Source organism: Triticum urartu, chromosome 2A (genome assembly GCF_056163025.1).
Source record: "Triticum urartu cultivar PI428250 chromosome 2A, HENAU_Tu73, whole genome shotgun sequence".
In the NCBI taxonomy this organism is placed as follows: domain Eukaryota; kingdom Viridiplantae; phylum Streptophyta; class Magnoliopsida; order Poales; family Poaceae; genus Triticum; species Triticum urartu.
The window spans coordinates 461,640,280-461,647,142 of record NC_141874.1 but is presented as its reverse complement, the minus strand read 5'-3'; positions in this window follow the sequence as shown (position 1 = coordinate 461,647,142).

Here is a 6,863-nt window from a genome sequence, read left to right as displayed (position 1 = left end):
TAAGCATTTTGTAATAAACAATACTACAAAATGCATAGAAATGACTCAAAAATACCGTAGGGGAGGCACATAAATGACATGATCCAATGCGCAATGTGCCATGCATCATCTTGACTAAAAAGGGTTGAGTACGCTTGGATCTATGTTGTACCAAGATGTTCACGACGCGTTGAAGACAAGGGCTATCGCGTGAGAGTACGCACGTAGGATGCCAAGATATGACTTGAGAACCAGCGACGCTACTTTGCATTTGAAATAAAACACCCCATGACACCATCACACTTGACATGATCATGTACATTGATGAAGTTACATGCACAATTACAAACATATTGTGCATCATGATCCTCTAAGATTCGCCTTCGACATCTCAGATTCAAGCTTCTACTCACACACCTCATAAACGCGATGAAAAACAAGGGCTATCGCAAAAGAGCACGTAGGATGCCAATATCTGATGTGACAAATGGTAACACGACTTTGGATTTGAAATTAAACACCCATGACACCATCACACTTCGCATGCTCATGTTCATTTCTAAAGTTATGTGCAAAATTACAAATATATTGTGCATCATGATTCTCTATCACGGTACAACTTATAACACACTTAGGTGCGATCCTTCCCTCCCACTCGACTCGCCCTTAAAATAGTGTTCCCTCCAACTATTCTTTTCTTGGAAATAAATTCTTTCCTCCAAAATATCTTTCCCTCCAACTAGCCTCCCTCAAAAAATTTCCTTCCCTTCAGAATGTTTGAAAGGCCCGCTCGATTAACCCCCACCTCCTCTGTAAATACAACCTCTCCTTCATTATAACTGTGACCACATCTCCTTCCAACAAACAAAGTGCCTCTCGTCTCTCTCTTCTAACCTAGTTCCCCTCCCTCCCTCGTACCGGTGGCTCTAGCTCTGTCGTAACTAATCATTCGGTTCAACCGCGGCGTATGACATGACCGACGGCATTACGATGGACTCCATCCTCTTTGAAGATAAAAGTACTCCAATACCTCACCTTAGATGACGAGGTCACACCCCTGATCCCACATCAAATTTGCACATCCATCTAGATCTGCGCATCTAGTTCCTTGTTGAGTCGGAGATGCAATCTAAGATTGTGTTACTTGTACTAGTACTAGCTTTTAGGGTTTGTATTCGGGTTAAGACTGCGGGTCATTCTATCTAAGGTTCTATTATGTATACGATTTTCTAGTATGGGTATGATGTCGCAATGAAATGAAAGGTCATAATATCTAATCTATTAGCCAATTACTCATTTTACTTTATTAATGAGCTTCCTGTTTGTCCAAACTTTTTTCCATGGAAATTGTTTTTCCAAACTTTGATCCTATCTTGTTCTTGTTCAATGATTATGCCCTTTTGTATTGCTTTTCCTCTGGAGTAAATTGTCTTGAGAAACTACATACATGTTTAATTGTCTTCATTGTTGTACAACAACTGATAAAAGCTCACCAACGGATTTGGAGATCATTCAAGCAGTCCCCAACTAGGATAATGGGTCTCAAACCGAAGAAGTGATGATTAGATGTCTAGAAGAAAGCGGGAAGGAAAACCCTGCAACTCTAGTTACAATATGTTGACATTGTTTGACATTCAAAAAGGTACTGGTAAATGTAGATTATAATCTTATATGTTGAATTACATCTTAGCATGCATTTTTCTATAACATCAAGGAAGGAGAGAGGACTGTTACACGAAGCTCGGGCGCATCCAAGAGAAAGCGGGATGAACCGGTTAGTCAGCGTACTTTTTACCCAATAAACACTTATTTCAAAAGGATATTTAATGTATTGTCTTTGTTTCCTTTACCACTGCATATTGCGCAAATGCATTAATATTTTGGAATTGTGCAGTACCTAAATATTAAACCAGATTGATAACCTCGAGATATGATTTATGTAGACAGTTGGATTTTACATATGCTGAGCTGAATGCATGTCTAGAAGGCCAGCATGAAGAAATTCTACCTATGAAATTGTAGCGTAAACAACCTAAAACAGTCAAGAATGCTTTGGCAAAGGAACATGAGCCTATTGCTATGAAGGAGCCCTAGCAGATCAACATGAAGAGACTGAAGATGCCAAGGGGTATGTAGCATATTGGCATTAAGAGGCTCAACTTGCCAAGGAGAGGCCCTACCAGAGTTTCATGAGGAGGCAGGAACTGCCACGGAGGCCATGGCCGAGCAGCATAAAGAGCCAGAAGCTGGCAAGGCGGCCCTGCCAGAGCAACATGAAGACCTTCAAGTTGTCAACAATGTTGTGGCCAAGCAGCATGATGAGCATGAAGCTTGCAAGGATGAACCGCATGAGCAACGGGGAGACCTTGAGGTTGTCAAGAAGGTCCTAGCAAAGCAGCAGGAAGAACTTGAAGCTATCAAGACAGCCCTCGCAGAGCACCAGCAAGAACTTGAATCTGTCAAGAAGGCCCTGCCAGTGCACAAGGATGAACTTGAAGGTTTTGAACTGGCCTAGTAGACTACAATGAAGAAGTTGTAATGCCCTATTAGACTAACTAAAATTGTCATCAAGGCAATTCGAGAGCAAAAGGTTGCAGTAGAAACTAACAAGTGTCATATTTTGTTGTGCGATACTTTGTCCCATGGTGCTTAATTGAATGTCGCCAATTGTCTGATACTTTGTCCCATAGAGCAAATAATGAAATTTGTACCATTTTGGAAGCAAATTTAAATATAAAATAAATTATCGGAGTCTACAAATAATGACAGATATGGATACTGTCACTAGCGTATGGACCCACATGTAAGCAGCCACGTCATCCACCTCTGGTCCCACATTTAAGCAGCCATGTCAGTAATTTATGGGCCGATAAGTCAATGATGTCTACTACACAACCTTCTTCTTGTAGACGTTGTTGGGCCTCCAAGTGCAGAGGTTTGTAGGACAGTAGCAAATTTCCCTCAAGTGGATGACCTAAGATTTATCAATCCGTAGGAGGCGTAGGATGAAGATGGTCTCTCTCAAGCAACCCTACAACCAAATAACAAAGAGTCTCTTGTGTCCCCAACACACCCAATACAATGGTAAATTGTATAGGTGCACTAGTTCGGCGAAGAGATGGTGATACAAGTGGTATATGGATAGTAGATAAAGGTATTTGTAATTTGAAATTATAAAAACAGCAAGGTAACAAGTGATAAAAGTGAGCATAAACGGTATTGCAATGCTAGGAAACAAGGCCTATGGTTCATACTTTCACTAGTGTAAGTTCCCTCGACAATACTAACATGATTGGATCACATAACTATCCCTCAACATGCAACAAAGAGTCACTCCAAAGTCACTAATAGCGGAGAACGAACAAAGAGATTATGGTAGGGTACGAAACCACCTCAAAGTTATTCTTTCCAATCAATCTGTTGGGCTATTCCTATAAGTGTCACAAACAGCCCTAGAGTTTGTACTAGAATAACACCTTAAGACACAAATCAACCAAAACCCTAATGTCACCTAGATACTCCAATGTCACCTCAAGTATCCGTGGGTATGATTATACGATATGCATCACACAATCTCAGATTCATCTATTCAACCAACACAAAGGACCTCAAAGAGTGCCCCAAAGTTCTACCGGAGAATCACGACGAAAATGTGTGCCAACCCCTATGCATAGGTTCATGGGCGGAACCCGCAAGTTGATCACCAAAACATACATCAAGTGAATCACGTGATATCCCATTGTCACCACAGATATCCACGGCAAGACATACATCACGTGTTCTCAAATCTTTAAAGACTCAATCCGATAAGATTACTTCAAAGGGGAAACTCGATTCATTACAAGATAGAAGAGGGGGAGGAGAAACATAGGATCCAACTATAAGAGCAAAGCTCGCGATACATCAAGATCGTGCCAAATCAAGAACACAAGAGAGAGAGAGAGAGAGAGAGAGAGAGATCAAACACATAGCTACTGGTACATACCCTCAGCCCCGAGGGAGAACTACTCCCTCCTCGTCATGGAGAGCACCGGGATGATGAAGATGGCCACCGGAGAAGGATTGCCCCCTCCGGCAGGGTGCCGGAACGGGTCTAGATTGGTTTTTGGTGGCTACGGAGGCTTCTGGCGGCGGAAATCCCGATCTATTCTTCGCTGGAAGTTTTAGGATACGTGAGTATATATGGGTGAAAGGAGTATGTCGGTGGACCGAAGGGGTGGCCACGAGGCAGGGGGCCGCGCCCCAGGGGGGTGGGCGCGCCCCCTACCCTTGTGAGCTCCTCCTTCATCTTCTGACGTAGGGTCCAAGTCTATCCGATAGGTTTCCTTCCAAAAATAACTTCTCTAGTTGATTTCGTTCCGTTTCGACTCCGTTTGACATTCCTTTTCTTCGAAACACTGAAATGGGCATAAAACAACAAATCTGGGATGGGCCTCCGGTTAATAGGTTAGTCCCAAAAATAATATAAAAGTGGAAAATAAAGCCCAATATTGCCCAAAACAGTAGATAATATAGCATGGAGCAATCAAAAATTATAGATACGTTGGAGACGTATCAAGCATCCCCAAGCTTAATTCCTGCTCGTCCTCGAGTAGGTAAATGATAAAAAGATAATTTTTGATGTGGAATGCTAGTTGGCATAATTTCAATGTAATTCTTCTTACTTGTGATATGAATATTCAGATCCGAAAGATTCAAGACAAAAGTTCATATTGACATAAAAATAATAATACTTCAAGCATACTAATAAAGCAATTATGTCTTCTCAAAATACCATGGCCAAAGAAAGCTATCCCTACAAAATCATATAGTCTGGCTATGCTCTATCTTCACCACACAAAGTATTTAAATCATGCACAACCCCGATGACAAGCCAAGCAATTGTTTCATACTTTTAATGTTCTCAAACTTTTTCAATCTTCACGCAATACATGAGCGTGAGCCATGGACATAGCACTATAGGTGGAATAGAATGGTGGTTGTGGAGAAGACAAAAAGGGAGAAGATAGTCTCACATCAACTAGGCGTATCAACGGGCTATGGAGATGCACATCAATAGATATCAATGTGAGTGAGTAGGGATTGCCATGCAACGGATGCACTAGAGCTATAAATGTATGAAAGCTCAACAAAAGAAACTAGTGGGTGTGCATCCTACTCGCTTGCTCACGAAGACCTAGGGCGTTTTGAGGAAGCCCATCATTGGAATAGACAAGCCAAGTTCTATAATGAAAGATTCCCACTAGTATATGAAAGTGACAACATAGGAGACTCTCTATCATGAAGATCATTGTGCTACTTTGAAGCACAAGTGTGGTAAAAGGATAGTAGCATTGCCCGTTCTCTCTTTTTTTCTCATTTTTTTATTTTTTTTTATTTTTTTGGGCCTTCTCTTTTTTATGGCCTCTTTTCTCCTTTTTGGGCTTCTTTGGCCTCTTTTATTTATTTATTTTCGTCCAGAGTCTCATCCCGACTTGTGGGGGAATCATAGTCTCCATCATCCTTTCCTCACTGGGACAATGCTCTAATAATGATGATCATCACACTTTTATTTTCTTACAACTCAAGAATTACAACTCGACACTTAGAACAAGATATGACTCTATATGAATGCCTCCGGAAGTGTACCGGGATGTGCAATGATGCATGAGTGACATGTATGAAAGAATTATGAACGGTAGCTTTGCCACAAATACGATGTCAACTACATGATCATGCAAAGCAGTATGACAATGATGGAGCGTGTCATAATAAACGGAACGGTGGAAAGTTGCATGGCAATATATCTCGGAATGGCTATGGAAATGCCATAATAGGTAGGTATGGTGGCTGTTTTGAGGAAGGTATATGGTCGGTGTATGGTACCGACGAAAGTTGCGCGGTACTAGAGAGGCTAGCAATGGTGGAAGGGTGAGAGTGCGTATAATCCATGGACTCAACATTAGTCATAAGAACTCACATACTTATTACAAAAATCTATTAGTTATTGAAACAAAGTACTACGCGCATTCTCCTAGGGGGATAGATTGGTAGGAAAAGACCATCGCTCGTCCCCGACCGCCACTCATAAGGAAGGCAATCAAAAAATAAATCATGCTGCGACTTCACCACATAACGGTTCACCATACGTGCATGCTACGGGAATCACAAACTTCAACACAAGTATTTATCAAATTCACAACTACTCAACTAGCATGACTCTAATATCACCATCTCCATATCTTAAAACAATTATCAAGTATCAAACTTCTCATAGTATTCAACACACTCATAAGAGAATTTTATTATTCTTGAATACCTAGCATATTAGGATTTTAAGCAAATTACCATGCTATTTAAGGCTCTCAAAATAATCTAAGTGAAGCATGAGAGTTCATCTATTTCTATAAAATAAAACCACCACCGTGCTTTAAAAGGATATAAGTGAAGCACTAGAGCAAATGACAAACTACTCCAAAAGATATAAGTGAAGATCAATGAGTAGTCGAATAATTATGCAACTATGTGAAGACTCTCTAACATTTAATAATTTCATATCTTGGTAATTTATTCAAACAGCAAGCAAAGCAAAATAAAATGACATCTACGAATAGCAAACATCATGTGAAGAAGCAAAAACTTAGGATCAACCGATACTAACCGATAGTTGTTGAAGAAGAAAGGTGGGATGCCAACCGGGGCATCGCCAAGATTAGATGCTTGAGACTTCTTGAAATATTATCTTGGGATGCCTTGGGCATCCCCAAGCTTGAGCTTTTGTGTCTCCTTAATTCCTCTCATATCACGGTCTCCCTAAATCTCAAAAGCTTCATCCACACAAAACTCAACAAGGACTCGTGAGATAAGTTAGTATAAACCATTGCAAAAACCTTATCATACTCTAC